We start from the raw sequence: 22681 nt of genomic DNA, 5'->3' as shown, positions 1-22681 counted from the left end.
CATGCTTAGTAGAGCTAAGTGACATTCTTAAATTTTTAACAGCATTGACATTGGGCTTTTTCCCCAAAAATTCGTATAGACAGTCCCTTTATCAAAAAAGTTTATGAAGTATAGATAAATAGGCTCACCAATACATCATCTGTCACCTACTACTTACTTTCTTAAAGCTTCTGCGCCTCCGTTTCCTCATCTACAAAACGGGAATGTTGATAACACCTTACTTGTAGATTTTCTTTTTGTTTAAATGAAGAAGATCATGCAAAACAGCCAGGACATATCTCAGAAGATCTCAGCCACTCACTTAATTTTTTTTTTAATAGAGAGAATTCAGATTGGGTTTTCCCCACCAATTTATCCAGACCTTGCCCTTTCCCACAAAGTTTCCTAACTAGATAAATACGCTCAGCAGAAAGACTGTATTTCCCTCACTTGTAATGACAGTAATGTCTCTGTGTCTCAGTTTGCTCATCTATACAATGGGAATTTTGATAACAACTTCCTGGTATATTTTCTTTGGAAGTAAATGAAGCAGAGCATGTAAAACACTGAGGACATGCTTAGTAGCCTTAAGAAACGTACTTAACTTTTTGTTTTTTTAATAGAATTGAAATCAAGATTTTTTTGGAAACATTCCAGATAGACGATGTTCTTTCGGAAAACATATAGCAAGTATAGATAAGTACGGTTAGCAAAAGCATCTCTTTCGCTTTCTAGCAATTTCATTAATGTCTCACTTTCCTGCAGTATAAACGGAAATATGGACAACAGTTTGCTCGTAGATTCTGTTTTCCCTGAAATGAAGCAGACCGTGTAAATCACCAAGGACATTGCTTGGTAGTCTAAGTAACATCCTGAATTTTGGCTTTTCTCTTTAACAGAGATAACTGAAATTGATTCTCCGCCCGCAACAGTCTAGATAGACAGTGCACTTTCCACAAACTTTACTGAGTGTAGATATATATGCTCTCAAAAAAAGGGATCTCTTTCACGCAATAGTAATTTCATTGATGCCTCAAGACCTCAGTTTCCTGATCTATCAAATGGGAATGTTGATACCGTATTCCTTGTAGATTTTCTTTTTAATTAAATGAAGAAGTGCATGTAGAAAACCCAGGACATTTCTTAGTACATCTAAGTATCACATTTAATTTTGTGTTTTTTTTTAAGAGAGAGAATTGAAAACTAGATTGATTTCCTCACAATCTAGGCATCCAAAACCCACTTTCATGAATTTTGCAATATGTGAATAAATACCTCAGCAAAACGCATCTCTTTCACTCAGTAATAACTTCATTCATGCCTCCAGCCTGTTGGCCCATCTGTCAAATGGGAATGCTGCTAACACCTTCCTTGTAGATTTTATTTTGAATTAAATGAAGCAGAGCACGTACAACACCCAGGACATTGCTTGGGAGATCTAAGGAACAAACTTAATTTTGTTTTCCTTTTTTCACATATGGAATTGAAAACGAGTATTTTCCCCCAACAATATGGATAGTCTTCTCCCAAAAAGTTTACTTCCGTTCCGTTCCATTCTGTTCAGTTCAGTCGCTCAGTCGTGTCCGACTCTTATGGATGCAATGGACTGCAGCACGCCAGGCCTCCCTGTCCATCACCGACTCCTGAAGTTCACTCAGAATCACAGCCATCGAGTCGCTGATGCTATCCAGCCATCTCATCCTCTGTCGTCCCCTTCTCCTCCTGCCCCCAATCCCTCCCAGCATCAGGGTCTTTTCCCGTGAGTCAACTCTTTGCATGAGGTGGCCAAAGTATTGGTGTTTCAGCTTCAGCATCAGTCCTTCCAAAGAACAGCCAGGACTGATCTCCTGTAAAATGGACTGGTTGGATCTCCTTGCAGTCCAAGGGACTCTCAAGCGTCTTCTCCAACTCCACAGTCCAAAGCCTCAATTCCTCGGGGCTCAGCTTTCTTCAGGGTCCAACTCTCACATCCATACAAAGTTTACTAACTATAGATAAAGGTGCTCACCAAAAAGCATCTCTCACTTTCTAGGAACTTCATTAAGACCTCTGATCTTCAGTGTCTTCATGTATAAAATGGGAATGTTGAAAACACCTTCCGTGGAGATTTTTTTTTAATTAAATGAAGGAGATTCTGTAAAACAACAAGGACATGGTTAGAAATGTAAGTAACATACTTCATCTTGTTGTTGTTTTTTTTTTAGAAGAAAGAGTTGAAATCGAGTTTTTTCCCTGATTATCTGGACCGCCAATGCACTTTCCCACAAAGTTCACTAAGTAGAGACCATACTTATAAGAGAAATTTTGGTGTGGTGATGATGTTAACTAGATTTATTGTGATCATTTCACAGTGTATAAGATAATTGAATCAGTATGTTATACACTTGAAACTAATACAATGTATGTCAATTCAGTTCACTACAGTCACTCAGGTGTGTCTGACTTTTGCGACCCATGGACTGTAGCACGCCAGGCTTCCCTGTCTAGCACCAAAGAATTGATGCTTTTGCACTGTGGTGTTGGAGAAGACTTTTGAGAGTCCCTTGGACTGCAAGGCGATCCAACCAGTCCATCCTAAAGGAGATCAGTCCTGGGTGTTCATTGGAAGGACTGATGGTGAAGATGAAACTCCAATACTTTGGCCACCTGATGCGAAGAGCTGACTCATTGGAAAAAAACCTGATGCTGGGAAAGATTGAAGGCAGGAGGAAAAGGGGACGACAGAGGATGAGATGGTTGGATGGCATTACCAACTCAATGGACATGGGTTTGAGTGGATTCCGGGAGTTGGTAATGGACAGGGAGGCCTGTCGTGCTGCGGTTCATGGGGTCGCAGAGTCGAACACGACTGAGCAACTGAACTGAACTGAAAATTCCAATCTTATTTTCTAATCTTGGAAACGGCCATAAGCACAAATCAATGTGAGAATGTCCAGGACAAAAGTGTCCAAGCCCAGAAGCAGGTTTTAAGATGGCTGATCTGCCAATTTTTTTTCAGATTTACTCACGTGCACCCTGACTACAGTCACATCCATGTGCCTTGCAAGCTCCTTCCTTAGAGAATGAAATCAAAATATTCAGTATTTGGAGATGTGGATGAAATTAAATATATGAGTGTTATTTCATGCCTGGTTTTAAAGTTTCCATCCCCTTCATGCCCCCTACCCCAGTACACGTTTCTGTAATACTCAGCTCCAGACTTGCTTTAGGAGGTGGTTTTCCCTCCTGTGCAAAATGTTATTGTGGCATCAAATAAAATCAGTAATCAAAACAAAAATATTTTAATGCAGTATTTAACAAAAATCAAAATTGGTGCAAAAATAGCACATGATGAAAATATTATTAAAATTTAAACATAGGTAATTGTGACCCTGCACTTGGTCCACCATAAATCATGCACGGTTCCAACAAGACATTATTAACAAACCAGGTCAGTGGCCAAAGTTTCCCTACTTGATGGATTTAAATAATGCAGGATGTCCAGTAGGTACCGCCTCCACCACAGAGTCCTGAGGGAGGTGTCCCTGTTGGCCTTGGGCCATCCAGGTAGCTTTTGGCTCTGAAGACGGACTGCAGAAGAGAACCAGAGGAACCCAGGGACAACCGAGCCCCCTGGAGAACTAGGCAGCTCCAGGTTAGCTGTGTACTCAGGAACCAGGCGAGGTATCTGGTGCAGTGGAAAAGGCTCTCCATCCTTGGGTTCAGAGGGTGAATTGATGTGGTGGAGGCGCCTCCGCAGGTTCCCTCGTTTCTCATCCCGCACCCCGCCTCATCTCCAGGCCCCAGGCGGTCAGCTCCAGCTGCTGCTGCTGCTGCTTCCTCCTGGGCTCCTGGCTGCCTCCTCGACCTCCCCAGCTCCAGTTCAGACCACACTTAGCCCTCTTCTCCTCCCACTACCATCGCTGATACCACGGGAGGCTTCATATCTGGAAAAGGCGCAAGGCCGGGAGAGAGGCTATAGGGAGACCAAGGGCTGTGACGGTGCGGCAGCTGAGTCCGGTCCACTGGCCTCTCCCAGGGAAAGGGCGTTTCCTGGGCTTCACCAAAGCACCTGACCCGGCCCAGCCTCTGACCATGTGATTCTTCCTGGTCTTCCAGGCTGCAATAGCATCATCCAGGCTGTGCTCCCCACCCCACCTGCCCCCAGCAGAGGCTCCAGTCTTGAGCGCTGTGAATGAATCATCCTCTATGCCCAGATTTGTGCAGATGTCCTAGTCCGGGATAGTCCTGGGGCTAACCACCGGGTCAGTTCTCTTCTAGGCACCTGGTCCTAGTTGTAGCTTGTGTTGCTGGTCCAATGTGTGCCTGCTCCTGCTTAGGCACCCTCCCTCCCTCAACCCCCCTTCCTCCCTGGCCCCCCCACTCCCTCTGGCCCTGCCCCTTGACCCTCTGGGGGCACTTGAGGCCACGGCATGGCCATAAAGTGGAGGCGTGCCAACTTGGGCTGGGGAGGGGCAGGGAAATGAAACCTCACTGGCCCCTGGAACCAGAGCCCTGGAGAAATGTTAGGAGAACATCTCTCCACAGATGCAGGCTCCTAGCCCACAGTTCCCCTGGAGCGAGAGATGCAAAGATGGGGCTGGAGAAAGCCACAGCCCAGTGGTCCCCCTTGTCGTGTGGGCTCTGAGCACGTCTCCACCCCCTAACCCCCCTCCACTACTCCAACTCTGTAACTAATGGATAGGGCTCTGGTTCTGTTTCATTCACCCACAAAGTCCACAAATGGGGTTAGTGATTCAGATGAAATGATTAGCTAGGGGGCTGCTTGTTCTGGCTCCCAGGGGCTCTATTTCAGGGCACACAGTGTGCTTAGAAGTTGGCTGCAAGAAACCCAACCCGCCCCTTATGAAGCAACAAGTACTATTGATTTGTGCTAACCCATGTCAGAGTGCATGCGTAGACCCTGGCCAGTGCTCAGTGCTTAGTGCTCTTACTAGTGCTTACAGTGCAAAGGGCCCTTCCTTCGGGGCCCTTCCTTCAACTTGGCAGGTAACTGTGCAGCTCTGCATACAGGGCTGGACTCAGCTCCCCACCGCTGGCTGCAGGCACCCTGCAACACTTGCGCCCCTGTTCTAGATCAGGAAGAGTTTGTTTCCATCTTCCCCATCGCTGCCCTTCTCTCCTGCACCTCAGTTCCTTCCTTCCCCTCCACCCTCACCCCTCTCCAAGCCACCTTCCCCTCCCCCCTCCCCGTCCCTCCTCTAACTTCCAGAATTGTTTCTGCAGTGAGAAGTGCAAATGAAAGCCAGGCCAGGCTGAGAGTTTTATGCCTATTCAAGAGGTATTTACAGGTGTCTTGGGGCATGGGAATATCCTGAATATCAAGAATAGCTTCTAACCATGAGTCCCGTGCTTCACGCTGTACTTGATTCATCTGTTTCTACCTGCTCCTTCATCATAATCATCATCCCCCTTTTAAAAGAAATCAAACCAGAGTGTTATTGCTCAGTGTCACTCACCGACAAGCTCTGTGCTGCCTTGATCCACTCACTGCACTTTCACATGTGGCCCCTCTTCTACCAGTGGGTTGGAATAGAGAAGGAGGAGCAGGTAGACAGAGCTGGGGCTGCTGTTAGACAACCTGCCTTTGAGGGGCACGGGGATTTGATCAGACAGCCTCTTAGGTACCTTTATCCTGGAGGACATTAATTATTTTTATCATTAATTAATTGTGTTGATAAATTCTTTAGACCTCTCCTTCTCTCTCTTTTTCCACGCCCCACGGTATGTGGGATCTCAGTTTCCCCACCAGGGACTGAACCGGTCTTCCCTGCAGTGGAAGCACAGGGTCGACTACTGGACTGCCAAGGAAGTCCCTCAGGAATCTCACTCTTAATGACACTTTAGTGCAGGTGTGGAGGAGAGGAGGTGACATTTGTGCACCCAACACTAATGTGCTCTTTGGAAGCTTGTATTTGGGAGGACTAGTTCCTTACATCCTGGGCAGTAACACTTTGGCATTGAAGATTTCCAATAAAACTTTACAGATGACCACACCACACCATTTTATGTTTACCACTTCAGTCACTTTCTCTTTATTCATTTATTCATGAGGGTTTGGGAGAAGGGAGGTATTTATCCTCTGATGATTCTCAATGAGGGCAGAATGGTTTCCTGTGAAAATGACATCTGTCCTGCATATTTTTGTACCTGTGAGCGTCAGTAAGCCTATGTTGGGTGTGGTGTAGAGGACCTGTGCTGGGCGGTGTGGGAATGTCACAATACCCGACCCAGGCATTGTGCTATGGGTTCTCAGTGTCCCCAGAGGCAGATCAGCTCACATCAGAGAAAGAAGCCACAGATTATAGAGACAGATTGCAGAGCCCCACCATTTCCTTGCTCTGTGACCCTGGGCAAGTTGGCTGACCTCTCTCTGTGCCTCAACTATCACGTCTATAGAATGGATCTCATGATGGTATGTGCCTTATACTGTTCTGAGGTTTAAATAAAGTAATAAAGATAAGTCCCATGGTGAGCACTCAACCAGCATCAGCTGGTGCTGGAGTAAAGGGATCAAGAGTGTGGTCAGTCTGTATCCTTGTCCACAGTGACGTTGAAGATGTCAGGTGAGGAGTTATTGGGAAGAACAGAAAAATTTATATGTTGAAAACACATAGAACAGTGCCTGGCACAGTAGGTAAGGGCTTGATCCATGTGAGTTATTGGTATTATTTGTATTGCTATTGCTATTATTTATATTGTTATTTTGGTGTTTTTGATGAAAACTATTTCTAATTCAGAAACTCTGCCCTAAGTCATTAGCTGGGCATGAGAACTGAACCCGGAAAGAGGGGATGGTTAAGGATCCAACAGAGTACAGAGCTCAAGCAGAAAAGGCTTGAGCCAAGGGCCTAGGTTAGGAGCATGTAGCTATGTCCAGGAGATGGAGGAATTTCCAGAGATCCATAGACAGTGCATATTGGAAGGGAATCTGGGGTATCACAGGACATAATGTTGAAAGGGAGGAAATCAAGATGTGGCAAGAACTGTGCAAAACTGTTTGTATTCTATATGTAAGGGGGAACTAGGCTTCCGAGGTGGCTCTGTGGTAAAGAATCGGCCTGCCAGGCTGTAAAGTCTGGGAACCACAACTACTGAGCCCACAAGCTACAACTATTGAGGCACAAGCACCCTAGATTCCATGCTCCACAGCAAGAGAAGCCACTGCAACAAGAAGCACATGCAGTACAACTAGAGAGTAGCCCCCACTCACCACAACTAGAGAAAGCTCACACGAAGCAACAAAGACCCAGTAGTCAAAATTAAATAAATACTTTTTAAAAAGAAAGCAAGGGTGGGACTTCTCTGGTGCTTCAATGGCTAAGATTCTGTACTCTCACTACAGGGGACCTGGGTTCAATGCCTGGTCAGAGAACTAAGATCCCACATGCCATAACAAAGACCCAGAGCAGCCAAATAGAGAAATAAATAAAAATATTTAAAAACAAATAATCTACAATTAACACTAAAAAGAGAAAGCAAGGGTAATAGAGCCTTAGTAAATTGTCATGTACATATCTTTTTATGTTTTTGAGAAATGAAAAATTCTTTTGTCAGCCACAGTAATCAAACCACCATGGTATTGGAACAAACACAGACATATAGATCAAAGGAACAGAATAGAGACCCCGAAAATAAACCCACACTCCTACTGTCAATTAATCCATGACAAAAGAGGCAAAACTATACATTGGATAAGACAGTCTCTTCAGCAAGTGGTGCTGGGAAAACTGGATGCTACACATGAAAGAGTGAAATTAGCACCCTTCTTCACACCATACACACAAATAAACTCAAATGGTTAAAAAACTTAAATGTAAAACAAGACACTGTTCAACTCCTAGAAAAAACATAGGCGAAACATTCTGTGACATAATTCATAGTGACATTTTCTTAGATCAATCACTCAAGGCAGAAGAAATATCAATCAAAACAGAAGGAAACAAATGGGATCTAATCCAACTGAAAAGCTTATTATGCACAGCAAAGGAAACCATCAACAAAACTAACAGAAAACCTACTGAATAGGAGAAAATATTTTCAAAGAGTGCAACTGAGAAGGGGTTAATATCCATAATATATGGAATTGCCTGGAAGTACAGTGGTTAGCACTCCTCACTCACTGCTGAGGGCCCGAGTTCATTTCCTAATTTGGAACTAAGATCCCACAAGCCATGCAGCATGGCCCCAAAAACATTGTAAAAAAATAAATAAAGATTAAATTGAAAAAGTAAACCTAAGAAATCTAAACTACACAAACAGTTCATAATGACTCAATGCAGAAACGATAAACAACCTAATTAAAAAATGGGCAGACCTAAATAGACATGCTCTAAAGCAGACATACAGAGGGCCAAGAGGCACATGAAAAGATGACGAACATGGCTAATCATCAGACAAATTCAGATCAAAACCACAGTGAGGTAACACCTCACACAACTCAGAATGGCTATCATCAAAAAGTCTACAAGTAAATGGTAGACAGGGTGTGGAGAAAAAGAAACCCTCCTATACTGTTGGTGGGAGTGTAAATTGGTGCAGGCACTATGGAAAATGGTATGCAGGTTCTTCAAAAAACTATAAATAGAATTACCATTTGATCCAGAAATTCCATTCCTGGATCCAGAAAAAAAAAAAGAAAGAAAACTCTAATTTGGAAAGACACAGGCACCATAATGTTCATAGCAGCGCTATTTACAACAGCAAAGGCATGGGAACAACCCAAGTGCCCATCAGGAGACGACTGGCTTAAAACAATCTGAAATACACACACACACACCACACACAAACACAAACACACACACACACAATTGGCTTTCTTGGTGGCTCAGTGGTACAGAATCCACCTGCCAAGCAGGAGACTCAGGTTCGATCCCTGGATCAGGAAGATCACCTGGAGAAGGAATTGCCATCTACTCCAGTGTTCTTGCCTGGAGAATTCCATGGACAGAGGAGCAAGGCGGGCTACAGTCCATGGGATTGCAAGGAGTCAGACACAACTGAGCGACTAAACAATACAACAAAACACAGTTGTACGGTTTGATCAAGGAAGCAGAGTTAAAGGCCATGAGGGATATATTATAGAGACTAGATCTCATGCACTAGTGGGAGCTGAGATGAAGTCTATGAAAGGCTATTGCCTTCACATTTGATGTTGGCCTGAATTCACTGAAGATATTCAAGGCTAACAGCTGGGAAGACAGGTGTATATGAACTGCGGGAGAGCAAAGACCAAATGGAAGCTGCAAGGATTCCCTTGAACCCACAAGGACAAACTAAAACCCATGAAGACAAAAAATCCTGTAGACCATGCATCTGCCCCTTACCGTCTCCAATCTAGAGAAGGAGCCGGCATCCTTTGACACCGAGCTGCACGTGCATGTGGCCAGGGTCTGGAGCTGTTGTAGGAGATCACCCTGTGGGCTGGAGTTGCTGAGGTCCCCCTGCTGGCCCACAGCAACAAGGGGTGCCAGGGAGTCAGTGCCAGTGCATACAAGCGGCAATCGCACCTGCTCTTACACCCAACTTCAGAACATAATGGCCGTGGCTTCACTCCCACCTGCCAGATCTTGCCCCAGCTTTTCTTCCGGCCAACCTTCACTCAGGACAGGGAAGGCAATCCCAGGAAATGAAGCTCTAGCCTAGCTCAATTGACAAAGCCATGACAACAAGCAGAGACAGACACCACAGTAGAGCGGACCTGGTCATTACTGGAGGGAAGGATGACACAGCATGGCAAATGACACACGGTGGGGGGGAGGCATTCCGGGCCTCAGTTACAGACAAGGATGTCCCAGCATTTGGTGCTCAGATTCCACAAACGTTGTGTCCACAAAGGATTCATGTAACCACCACATTTATGCCACCCATTCTGTCTCTGTCCACAATGCTCGGTGGAGCAGAAGAGGAAGCTACTGTAAGTAAGCATGGAGCTACTGGCAGCATTTTGGAAAACTGGTCACCATGACTTTTGGTCACTGACCAGTGACTTCTGAGCTAGGCCATCAACCTCTGAATATTCCACCAGCTTCTCAAAGAGGGTGAGTGTTCCTAGGGAGATATCCGAACAAAAAGGAAAGACTAATTTGGAAAGATACTTGCACCACAGCATTCATTGCAGTATTATTTACAATAACCAAGATATGGAAGCTACCCAAGTGTCCATCAACAAAGGAATAGATAAAGAAGATGTGTTGTGTATATATCAACACACAATGGAATACTACTCAGCCATAAAATGAAGGAAATCTTGTCATTTGCAACAACATGGATGGACTTGGAGAGTATTATGTTTAGTGAAGCAAGTCAGAGAAAGACAAACACTGTATGATATCACTTGTATGTGGAACCTAAAAAATAAAACAAGCTTGTGAATATGACCCAAAGAAAGAAACTAAACTCACCAATATAGAGAACAAACAAGTGATTACCAGTGGGGAGACAAAGTGGGGAAGAACAAGATCGGAGTAACGTATTGATAGGTAACAAACTACTATATATGAAATAAATAAGCTTCAAGGACATACTGTGCAGCACATGGAATATAGCAATATTTCATAATAACTATAAATGGAGTATAACTTTTAAAAATTGTGAATCACTATGTTGTATCCCTGGAGAAGGCAATGGCACCCCACTCCAGTACTCTTGCCTGGAAAATCCCATGGATGGAGGAGCCTGGTAGGCTGCAGTCCATGGGGTCTCGAAGAGTCAGACACGACTGAGCGACTTCACTTTCACTTTTCACTTTCATGCATTGGAGAAGGAAATGGCAACCCACTCCAGTGTTCTTGCCTGGAGAATCCCAGGGATGGGGAAGCCTGGTGGGCTGCCGTCTATGGGGTCACACAGAGTCGGACACGACTGAAGCGACTTAGCAGCAGCAACAGCATGTTGTATCCCTGAACTTCATAATATTGCACATCAACTATAACTCGATTAAAAATATGTAAATACAAAGAAACAAAATCAACCAATAAAACAGAGTGACTGTTTCCTTAGTTTTTGATTACACTTAGAGAAATAAAGGTGACACTGTATAGGGTATGGTCGGAATAGTGACTAGTTTCCAAAGCTTCAGGTGGGAATATGAACCTGAAATCTGTCCCAGTGTGACTCTTGGATATCATCCCAGATTGAAAAGCAAAGTTTGAGAGGCAACAACTTCTGTTTCTGTGCTCTTTCCCACATCTATTGAGAATAAGAAATAGTGGACCCATGGATACAAGAGAAAATCACAGGAGAACAGCTTGAAGATATGGGGAAGGTGCAAAGATGATAGCACAGATATTCTGCTAATTTTATGGAATAAGATGGGCTTGAAGCATTTTCCAAAGGAGGAAGAATCGGAAGTGGCTTTATTCATCACAAAATAGTTGATTTTTACATAAGAACGTCCAACGAAAAGCTCTGCTTTCCCGGTTTGACTGGCAGAAAGTTATATGAGCAGAGCACGGTAAATAGCTCCACAGCCCACACTTCATTTAAACTTATTATTTATCCTCTAGATAAACAAATTTAGAAATAGAAAATATTAATTCAGCTTCTAAAGTTTTCCACCTAAGAATTTCCTCAGGAAATTCTGGTTACTCTCTTTTAAAGACTAATAGAAACTATGAGAGTTATTTTGAAGAACCAGTTTTCTTCAGGAGTCGTGGTGGTAATATGGAGAAGGCAATGGCACCCCATTCCAGCACTCTTGCCTGGAAAATCCCATGGATGGGGGGGCCTGGTAGGCTGCAGTCCATGGGGTCTCGAAGAGTCAGACACAACTGAGCAACTTCCCTTTCACTTTTCACTTTCATGCATTGGAGAAGGAAATGACAACCCACTCCAGTGTTCTTGCCTGGAGAATCCCAGGGACGGGGGAGCCTGTTGGGCTGCCATCTATGGGGTTGCACAGGGTCGGACACGACTGAAGCAACTTAGCAGCAGCAGCAGCATGGTGGTAATAACAAAAGTAACAACAATAATGGCTGATACTGATTTAGGACTTGCTATGTGCCAGGCACTAACCAATTATTTTTTATTTATTATCTCATTTAGTCCTCTCCCATACTTGTAAACAATCAATAGCCTGATTGCTTCCACTAAAAGATGAAGAAATTGGGGCCTAGAAAGGTTGTAATTTGTGTAAAGACGCGCAGTAAGTTCCAGAGCCAGATTCCAAACCCAGCTGCCCTCAGTTCGGTTCAGTTCAGTCATTCAATCATGTCCGACTCTTTGCGACCCCGTGAATCGCAGCATGCCAGGCCTCCCTGTCCATCACCAACTCCCGGAGTTCACCAACCTCATGTCCATCAAGTCAGTGATGCCATCCAGCCATCTCATCCTCTGTCGTCCCCTTCTCCTGCCCCCAATCCCTCCCAGCATCAGAGTCTTTTCCATGAGTCAACTCTTCGCATGAGGTGCCAAAGTACTGGAGTTTCAGCTTCAGCATCAGTCTTTCCAATGAACACCGACAACTGATCTCCTTTAGAATGGACTGGTTGGATCTCCTTGCAGTCCAAGGGACTCTCAAGAGTCTTCTCCAACACCACAGTTCAAAAGCATCAATTCTTCGGCACTCAGCTTTCTTCACATTCCAACTCTCACATCCATACATGACTACTGGAAAAACCATAGCCTTGACTAGACAGACCTTTGTTGGCAAAGTAATGCCTCTGCTTTTGAATATGCTATCTAGGTTGGTCATAATTTTCCTTCCAAGGAGTAAGCGTCTTTTAATTTCATGGCTGCAATCACCATCTGCAGTGATTTTGGAGCCAAAAAAATAACCATTATAAAATGACCATTATATCTACTACTGCGGGCAGGAATCCCTCAGAAGAAATGGAGTAGCCATCATGGTCAACAAAAGAGTCTGAAGTGCAGTACTTGGGATGCAATCTCAAAAACGACAGAATGATCTCTGTTCGTTTCCAAGGCAAACCATTCAATATCACAGTAATCCAAGTCTATGCCCCAACCAGTAACACTGAAGAAGCTGAAGTTGAACTGTTCTATGAAGACCTACAAGACCTTTTAGAACTAACACCCCAAAAAGATGTCCTTTTCATTATAGGGGACTGGAATGCAAAAGTAGGAAGTCAAGAAACACCTGGAGTAACAGGCAAATTTGGCCTTGGAATGCAGAATGAAGCAGGGCAAAGGCTAATAGAGTTTTGCCAAGAGAACGAACTGGTCATAGCAAACACCCTCTTCCAACAACACAAGAAAAGACTACACATGGACATCACCAGATGGTCAACACCGAAATCAGATTGATTATATTCTTTGCAGCCAAAGATGGAGAAGCTCTATACAGTCAGCAAAAAAAAGACCGGGAGCTGACTGTGGCTCAGATCATGAACTCCTTATTGCCACATTCAGACTTAAATTGAAGATAGTAGGGAAAACCACTAAACCATTCAGGTATGACCTAAATCAAATCCCTTATGATTATACAGTGGAAGTGAGAAATAGATTTAAGGGACTAGATCTGATAGACAGAGTGCCTGATGAACTATGGAATGAGGTTCGTGACATTGTACAGGAGACAGGGATCAAGACCATCCTCATGGAAAAGAAATGCAAAAAAGCAAAATGGCTGTCTGGGGAGGACTTACAAATAGCTGTGAAAAGAAGGGAATTGAAAAGCAAAGGAGAAAAGGAAAGATATAAGCATCTGAATGCAGAGTTCCAAAGAATAGCAAGGAGAGATAAGAAAGCCTTCCTCAGCGATCAATGCAAAGAAATAGAGGAAAACAACAGAATGGGAAAGACTAGAGATCTCTTCAAGAAAATTAGAGATATCAAATAAATAAATATTTAATTTATTTAAAAGTTATATATTCCAATGAATATTCAGGGTTGATTTCCTTTAAGATCGACTAGTTTGATCTCCTTGCCGTCCCAAGGGTCTCCCAAGAGTCTCCCAAGAGTCTTCTATAGCACCACAGTTCAAAAGCTCCACAGTTATCTCTAGTTCACGACTTATAGTACTATTGAAATATCTATGTCATTATCTAGAATAATCATTTATAATTGAGAAGGAATTTTCTCAAATTCCCCAAGGCGTTTTCCAGGTCTCACATTTAATAACTTATTCTACTTCTTTCTAGTTATTCATTGTTAACTATATACCTAGTTATCACTATTTACTTATAGTAATAGCACATTCCTCCAAGAAAAACAAAGATTTTAGGCATGAAAGTTTTCAGTTTTGGAGTCTTAAGTAGGTTTTTAGTTGTTTATAGCTCTCTCCAATTACACATTTACATAGGTACCACTAATTACCTACATTTAAATAATTTCTTCCAGAAGAAATATTAATTTAAGAATATTTTCAACATCCTGACTTCAAGTAGGTTTCTAGTTGTCTCCAGTTATTCCTAGATAGGTAGTTACCTAGGTACCACAAGTTCTCTATAGTCCTAATTTATTAATTCTATTAGAAATATGATTTTGAGTTCGACAAAAAGGGGTTTTCCAGCTTCCTGCCTTCACCTACTTAGTCTAGCTACAGGTAGTTATCTCTATATAAATCTTACCTAGGTGAGTTTATTTAGAGGGCTGCTTCCACATACAAAAAGCTGTCACACGACCTGAATTGTAACAGATATCCTAGCTAGGCTAAGGAACACCAGGACCATAACCGTTAGAGGTTTCTCCGGTTATAACTAATCCCAAGCCCAAACTGTTCATTGTAGGTGAGGTGAGTAGGGTGGAGATCAAGAGTTCTGGAAGATGGTGCCAAACAAAGGGAGCGAGACAAGGGGAAAGAGGAGGGTGAGCAGGGGAAAGGTGGGCGCCAAGGAGGGGACTGCTGCTGCTGCTGCTAAGTCGCTTCAGTCGTGTCCGACTCTGTGCGACCCCATAGATGGCAGCCCACCAGGCTCCCCCGTCCCTGGGATTCTCCAGACAAGAACACTGGAGTGGGTTGCCATTTCCTTCTCCAATGCATGGAAGTGAAAAGTGAAAGTGAAATCGCTCAGTCGTGTCCGACCCTTAGAGGAGGTAAAGAAGAAAAAGAGGCATTTAACCCAAGCCCAGGGGCTTTCCAGGTGGCTCGGCGGTAAGGAATCCGCCTGCCAATGCAGGAGACGAAGGTTCCATCCCTGGGTCGGGAAGATTCCCCCAAAGGTCATGGCAACCCACGCCCCTATTCTTGCCTGGAGAATCCCATGGACAGACGAGTCTGGCGGGCTACAGTCCAGGGGGTCGCAGAGTCGGACACGACACGACTGAGCGACCAAACAACAGCAACCCAGTGCTCACAGCGCCCGCCTTAAGAACCCCGTGCACTTTTGCAGAGGGCCGGCAGCCCCAGACGCGGTAGCAGAGCACAGCAAAGCAGATGCTGTATCCGCCACAATCGCGTCCAGGGCCAAAGCAAGGGCCGCGTGCAGTGTTCTACACTTGCCCTCTGACGTAGGTTAGTACAAATTTGGATTACCTGTTGCATTTGCAAGGAACAGGCTGGATTTCTCGCAGCAGGCATCCGCGCACACTGTGTGCTCTGCAAATTCAGCCCCAATTTCCTGCCCCCAGTAGCTCCCAGGGAACGAGATGGGCTCTGCTTTTAGTGCCTTATTGCAAAAACCCAGCAAGTAGGCTCCCACCTATCTTTCCGTCTGAATCACTAGCCCGTTTCATGGACTTTGAGACCGAATGGAACAGAATCACAGTCCCATCCATTAATTACTGACTTCTCAGAGGGGAGTCTTTCTCAGAGCTCACGCGACAAGGGGCGATGACTGTCGTCTCAGCCGGCTAGGGTTGCTGGGGCCCCGAGGTTTCTCCAGTCCCATCTCTGCGTCTCCGGCTCCGGGGGCGGGAGGGGAGGAACTAATGGCAACAAGCCTGAGGCCATCGAGGGCCAGGCAGAGAGACGTTCTCACAAAATTTCTCCCAGGCTCCCAGGACACCTCATTGAGGTCTCATTCCCAACCCCCTCTCCCATCCCAACTCAGCTCGAACAATCAGGAGAAGCCCCTAGTTCAGGATTTTACAATATTGTAAAGTAATTAGCCTCCAATTAAAATAAATGAATTTATATAAAAAATAATAAACTCAAAATTGATTAAAGATCTAAATGTAAGACCAGAAACTATAAAACTCCTAGAGGAGAACATAGGCAAAACACGCTCCAACATAAATCACAGCAGGATCCTCTATGACCCACCTCACAGAATATTGGAAATAAAAGGAAAAATAAACAAATGGGACCTAATTAAAATTAAAAGCTTCTGCACAAAAAAGGAAACTGTAAGCAAGGTGAAAAGACAGCCTTCAGAATGGGAGAAAATAATAGCCAATGAAGCAACTGACAAAGAATTAACCTCACAAATATACAAGCAACTCCTGCAACTCAATTCCACAAAAATAAAGGACCCAATCAAAAAATGGGCCAAAAAACTAAACAGACACTTCCCCAAAGAAGACATACAGATGGCTAACAAACACATGAAAAGATGTTCAACACCATTCATTATCAGAGAAATGCAAATCAAAACCACAATGAGGTACCATCTCACGCCAGTCAGAATGGCTGCGATCCAAAAGTTTACAAGCAATAAATGCTGGAGAGGGTGTGGAGAAAAGGGAACCTTCTTACACTGTTGGTGGGAATGCAAACTAGTACAGCCACTATGATGAACAGTGTGGAGATTTCTTAAAAAACTGGAAATAGAACTGCCATATGACCCAGCAATCCCACTCCTGGGCATACACACCGAGGAAACCAGAATGGAAAAAGACACATGTACCCCAATGTTCATCACAGCACTGTTCATAATAGCCAGGACATGGAAGCAACCTAGATGTCCATCAGCAGACGAATGGATAAGAAAGCTGTGGTACATATACACAATGGAGTATTACTCAGCCATTAAAAAGAATACATTTGAATCAGTTCTAATGAGGTGGATGAAACTGGAGCCTATTATACAGAGTGAAGTAAGCCAGAAAGAAAAACACCAATACAGTATACTAACACATATATATGGAATTTAGAAAGAAGGTAATGATAACCCTGTATGCGAGACAGCAAAAGAGACACAGATGTAAAGAACAGTCTTTTGGACTCTGTGGGAGAGGGTGAGGGTGGGATTACTTGGGAGAATGGCATTGAGACATGTATATTATTTTATGTGAAACGAATCACCAGTCCATGTTTGATGCATGATACAGGGTGCTTGGGGCTGGTGCACTGAGAAGACCCAGTGGGATGGGATGGGGAGGGAGGTGGGAGAGTTGTTCAGGATGGGGAACACATGTACACCCGGGCCAGATTCATGTCAATGTATGGCAAAACCAATACAATATTGTAAAGTAAAATAAATTAATTAAATTAAAAAAAACTGATATACTGTATATCTCAATGGACTCTACTCAATAGTATATAATATTTTATATGGGAAAAGAGTTTGAGAAAGAGTGGCTGTATGTATATGTATAACTGATTCACTGTGCTAAACATCTGAAACCAACACAGCATTGTAGATCAACTATATTCCAATATAAAATAAAAATAGAAAACCAAGATGAAAAAAAATTCAAATATAAGCCAAGGTTCTGCATTTTATCTACCAATGCAAGTTTATTTTCCATTGTTCAAAATCAACAAGATTAAAATGTTGATGCATTTTTTAAATTTCAAATTTCTGTATATTTGTTCTTTTATGTAATGCTTTGTTTTAGTCATAAAATGATGATTGGCATTTTGAAAATTCAAGGAATTCATAAAAGTCCAAAGTAAAAAGAACAAAGTTACTCATATGTCATGAAGATGAAATAATCAGTGCTGATGATATTGATGAACCTTCCCTCTGACATCCCTGTACACACAAAGATGAAGAAGAAAGGGTGAAGGGGGTTGTGTATGTTGCAGGAGAATCTATTAAGACTGGAATTATACCACATACAAAATAAAGAGTATTATATTTAAATTCTACTTCATTTAACAGAAGAAAAAGAAGCAAAGGAGATGGAAAGAACTACTGAACTTCAGGAAAATGTTCTTGACCACATGAGGGACCAAAGGGGTTTCATAAAATTCCCTTTTTCTTCTCCAGCCTGTTGTTACCTCGTCCCTGAGGCATAATGTTTCTTAAAACTCTCCCAAGATGCATGGTTATCATTAATAACAGCTACAAGATGTGCCAGCAAGTATGACCATGTCAGTGGAACCTGGTTCATTACCATGAGACTTCCTGTCCTGGCCACTCATGATGTCTTAGTCCTCACTTGTCATAAATTTGAGATCAGAACTAGGTAAGCAGAGTAATGTATCAACTTAGAGAAACTCCCAGGCAGGGATAGAGAGGAGAGACCAAAGCATGTCTGGGAGCAGGACTTACAATGAGAAATAACAGAGCAGAACAGTGGCATCCTATCATTGTTAGTTTAGGTGTATTTTCAGTTATGTTCTTCTGCTCCAGAAACATGAAAACTGTTTTAATGTTAGCTTCTCAAGCAAAGATGGCAAATTGGTAACTGCAGCCCAAGTCTATTCTGCAGACCTACTTTGGCTAGCCAGCACACTTTTTGAGAAAATATATTTCAGTTAGTTGCCAACATTTTAAAAATGGAAGGATTCATATAAATATTTTGAGGGACAACTCTGGTGATCCAATGGTTGAGACTCTGCTCTTCTAATGCAGAGGGCTCGAGTTTGATCTGTGGTCAGGGAGCTAAGAGCCCACATGCCATGTGGCTCAGCCAAAAAATTGAAAAAAAAAACCTATCAAAATTTTTAAAATTTGGGGCCAATATTGAAAAACTGGAAAATACAGCAGTCCTGACCCAACATTCCTGCCCAGCAACACTGTTGCTAAGTCACTTCAGTCATGTCCGACTCTGTGCGACCCCATAGACAGCAGCCCAGGAGGCTCCCCCATCCCTGGGATTCTCCAGGCAAGAACACTGGAGTGGGTTGCCATTTCCTTCTCCAATGCATGAAAGTGAAAAGTGAAAGTGAAATCGCTCAGTCATGTCTGACTCTTAGCGACCCCATGGACTGCAGCCCACCAGGCTCCTGCGTCCATGGGATTTTCCAGGCAAGAGTACTGGAGTGGGGTGCCATTGTCTTCTCCCCAGCAACACTGAGCTGGTGCTAACTACTGACCACCTTCTTTGGAAAACAGTCTTCTCCCATTTGCCAGTCCCCATGCTCCTTGCTGTTATATTAATAGTACCAGCCTGGCTTTGTCAGCATTTGAGTTTGTAACTCTGATCATTCAAAAACGTGGTTTTTTATTATGCAAAATGTCAAACATACGTAAAAGCAGAAAGAATCTTAGGATGAATCCCAAGTACTCATCACTTGGTGTCAACAATTATTCATAGCCAATGTTGTTTCAACACCTTAATCAATTCTCCAACACACTTGCATCTGCCCTGGAATTATTTAAAGGCAAATCTAGACATCACATCATCTCATCTGTAAATATTTCAGTGTGTGTCTCTGAAAGAACCAGAATGTGTGATTCCTAATTGGGCCTCTTTCCATTATGCCACCTATTCCACAGGTAATATACCGAGGGGATGAGGATATATTATGGAGTAACAGTAATGAACATTTCCAAGGGCTTCTTCTGTGGCTAGACATTGTGCTATGTACTTGTGTACATTATGTCATTTATTCCTCTCTTCAATTCTATGATAAAGATATCACTATTACTCCTATCTTATGGTCTCCACACAGAAGTTCTCCCTCATATATATGCATACATATACTTATGCACATATTTATTTATATTATATATGTATGAGACATTTATATGTTATTTTTAAATTATCCATATATATATTTAATTGTATACATAGACTAGAAGAAGTGATTCAGTTCTATTTTTTTTTCTTTTAGAAAATCATGTTCCCTGTGGCAATAGGAAATTTCCGGAAGCTGGAGTTTACATATACCACTTTCCACTCACAAAGACCCAAAATTCGAAACTTATTCTCCAAACATGGAAAAGGTAGCAAAAACACACAGTTTCAGAATGTCTAGGACAAAGGTGTGCAAGTCCAGATGCAGGTTTTCTGACCTATATTCTGGCTTCACGCACACACATGCATCTTGCAAATTCCTTTCTGAGGGAAGAAAACCACAAATATCCAGTGTTTGAAGTTGTAGATGAAATGAAATACACCATGTTCCATTCATGTTTGCTTTTTGGAGGGCGGGAAGCAAAGCAAGATCTTAGTTCCCAGACGAGGGATTGAACCCGGCCGGCCCCCTGCAGTAGAAGCACAGAGTCTTAACCACCAGACCCCCAGGGAAATCCTCATGCTTACTTTCAAATATCTGTCCCACAACTCTTCACCCCGACTACATTGTTCTGTAATATCCAGATTGTGGCCTTGCTTTAGTAATGTTTTTATCTCCACATTAAATTTCAAGGGACCAGGGACTTCCCTGGCAGTCTAGTGGTTAAGATTCCATGCTTCCACTGCAGGGGGCATGGGTCTGATCCCTGGTCGAGGAACTAAAGATCCCACATAAATAAGTAAATTTCAGGGACCCCAAAACTCAGGATTCCAGATAAATGATATTTTTGTTTGTTGTATCACAGCATTGTAAATCAACTATACTTCAGTAAAAAAAATTTCAAAAAATAAAGAAAATGAGGATAATGATATCTGCTGGGAAAAATACTTTTGCAATTTTTAAAAAATCAAAATTATTATGAACAAATTATCAAAATTTTAAATCAGGACAGGATCTGACCCTTCACTTGACAACTGGCCATGCCTTACTCTCCTCACCCTGATCAGGACCTTGGTTTGAATCAGGCACTGTTTACAAAAATTTAGCATCAAGCCAAAGTTTGGCCACTTCATCATTGCAATGCTGCATGAAAATATCTACCCTGGTGCCAGGAAGAATTGCCTCCACTCTGGTGCCCAATGACAATTTTTTATATAAAATTTACATAATTTATTTAAAATATTTTTAAATTCTTTTGAGGCTGACAAGATTTATTAAAGACATTCTCTTTAAAGCATTTCTTGGGAAGTCCCTGGTGGTTAGGATTCCACACTCTCATTGCAGAGGGCCTAGGTTCAGTCCCTGGTGGGGGAACTAAGATCACACAAGCTGGGCAGTGTGGCCCCAAAATTAAACAGATAGGCACTTCTTATCTGGAGAAGGAAATGGCAACCCATTCCAGTATTCTTGCCTAGAGAATTCCCCAAGGATGGGGGAGCCTGGTGGGCTGTAGTCTATGGGGTCGCACAGAGTCAGACACGACTGAAGTGACTTAGCAGCAGCAGCATGTATTTACAGATATTAGTTATTTGTCTGGGTTTTTTTTTTAAGTTTTTGGCACATTAAATGGAGAAGCAGGGACTTCCCTAGTGGTCCAGTGGCTAAGACTTTTTGCTCCTAAGGCAGGAGGCTCAGGTTCGGATCCCTGGTGGGGAAATGATCAATAGAGCCCACATGCTGCAGCTAAGAGTTTGTATGCCGAAACTAAAAGATCCCGCATGCTGCAATGAAGATGGAGAATCCTGAGTGTGGCAACTAAGACCCAGTGCAGCCAAATAAATAAATATTCTTTAAAAAATAAAATAGTGTTTTAAGAAATAAAAACTAAATAGAGAGGCAGACAAGTTGAGTCAGTTGCTCGCCAGAGACAATGCTGGAGACCGCGGTTTTCATGGTGATCCAGAGCAGAGAAAGGCCCCTGCCCTTTGCAGCATCTAGGGCATCAGCACAACAGGACTTGACCACTTGCCCCTTTAACTGACTGACACCCACTGGGCTAAATGTGATCCTTGGGTTCTATCATCAGTTAAGAAAGAGGAAGGAGGAAAAAAAATAATAATGAGATGGGGGGAAAAAAAAGAAAACAGGAAGAAATACACATTATAGGGAGAAAAAAACACCACCAATAAGGTAACGGAGGCAATCAGGAGAACACGGCCAAAGCCTGACTTGCCATGTGCCGTGGGCCAGGCATGAACCCGTCTGACTCTTAGCTTCTTCACCTAACCTCCTATGTGGGGCACTTGTTAAAAACATATAAAAGTGATTGAAGTAGGAAATGTGTGGTCATTCGTGAAGTTTTATTATTCCCGCCTCTATTGATCCTCACAACACCTCGTTTCACTTGGTAGTTATAACTGTTATCCTCGTTTTAAAGATAATTGAACCAAGGCAAAGAATAAGCAGCTCACCAGATTACCCAGCTTGCCTGTGAATGAACAAAGCTACAGTTTAGATGCATGCACTCATTCTGGCTCCAGAGCCGTTGCTTTCACAAATTGGTTCCATCATATCATGATTCCCATCTACCTTTACTTAGAATGTGGCTCCATTTCTAATTTTTAATTTTAAAATTAACATTATATTACATTTAACTTAAAAATTTTAAATAAAAATATTACCATGACTGTAGGGCAATAGTCCATGGGGTCCCTAAGAATCGGACATGACTGAGCGACTTGACTTTCACTTTTCACTTTAATGCATTGGAGGAGGAAATGGCAACCCACTCCACTATTCTTGCCTGGAGAATCCCAGGGACAGAGGAGCCTGTTGGGCTGCAGCAGTAGCAGGGATACCTGGGATACATGGGTGACTGGAGGTTAGATAACACTGGAGGACACCTTCGGCCCTGGAGGAGGGCATGGTAACCCACTCCAGTATTCTTGCCTGGATAATCCCATGAACAGAGAAGCCTGGCAGGGCTACAGTCCATAGGGTCGCAAAGAG

This window comes from Oryx dammah, unplaced genomic scaffold (genome assembly GCF_014754425.2).
Source record: "Oryx dammah isolate SB20612 unplaced genomic scaffold, SCBI_Odam_1.1 HiC_scaffold_23, whole genome shotgun sequence".
NCBI classification, from domain to species: domain Eukaryota; kingdom Metazoa; phylum Chordata; class Mammalia; order Artiodactyla; family Bovidae; genus Oryx; species Oryx dammah.
The sequence above is the reverse complement of the archived record's forward strand: the minus strand, read 5'-3'. Positions refer to the sequence as shown.